This window comes from Notothenia coriiceps, unplaced genomic scaffold (genome assembly GCF_000735185.1).
Source record: "Notothenia coriiceps isolate Sejong01 unplaced genomic scaffold, NC01 NC01_scaffold00006940, whole genome shotgun sequence".
NCBI lineage: Eukaryota > Metazoa > Chordata > Actinopteri > Perciformes > Nototheniidae > Notothenia > Notothenia coriiceps.
Genome location: NW_011339641.1, coordinates 1,731 through 2,896, shown reverse-complemented (window position 1 = coordinate 2,896; position 1,166 = coordinate 1,731).

Genomic DNA, 1,166 nt, shown 5'->3' with positions numbered 1-1,166 from the left:
CTCGAACGAGGGAGGAGGTGGGGGGGAAAGGGAGCCGTAATGAGGCGCCCGTCTCTCTCTGCCACCACAATGCCTCACACATCAAAGCTGCTTTGCTGTGTCAATTAAAACAGCGGCGTGCGGGGACACACCGCCACTCATTCATAATAAAACACAGCTTTTGGCTCCTGCTAGAGGTTCTCCTGCCAAAGCTGTGATGAGGCAAACATGTCACTGGATAAATGTGACTTTGAACCATAATTTTTTGAAATTATCTTGGTTATTGCTACAGGAACACTGAGCTGTTTTACTTTTTTTTGCTGCATTGATTGAAAATGGCACAGTATTAGGCTATTATTGTGTACCACTAATGGCTCTTCCATCAAAGAATATACAGAGCGTGATACAAAAGGATGCTGTGAGCTTGTTTGAATCCCAGGGTGCGACGGCATCTCTGCAGGTGGCGGCGGTAATGTCCTTCATTAGGTTGCAGAGGCTCTGACAGGGTGATACAGAGGATGAATGGACTGGTGCTTTTCATCAGGTATTAATGGTTCGATTCTTTTGTCCTCTTAAAAGCCTTTTTCTTATATTTTTGAATAAATCTCCTCTACAGGGTCTCAGTTATCCTGTTAGGATCAGTGATCCATGTGACAGGCGGTGGTCTTTTGTTCTTAAACAGCTTCATTATGCTAACACATGCATGAGAATCTCACCGCACCTTCGCAAGTTAAAACAGAGCTGGCCCAAGTAGATAGAACGTACCCATCAAACAACAATAAATACATTAATATTTTGTCGGCCCTTGGTTGATTATGTGTCACAATGTATGCAGTAAGAGACACATTGTGATCTCGCTGCAGTTTAATGCTATATTCACAGCATTTTGGCAGAATGGGAATAACAGGAAAGCGTCCTGTTGTTCTGAAATCATTCCAAGAAGATTACCACTGATCAATTTGATCACCTTGTAGTAATACCATATAAATGGAAATGTAGGCTACGTTTGTTATTCGTATGGATTACATGGAGAGGAGAGTTATCCAATCAAAAATACATTAAGAGACCTTCCAGGCAAGATCCTAGTGATTCCTTTTGAGTAAATAGTGGATTTTATTTACATGAAACGGCTTGAATCTGGCATTTAGACAAACGTTTTAGTTTATTTATTCATCTGAGCTATCTGA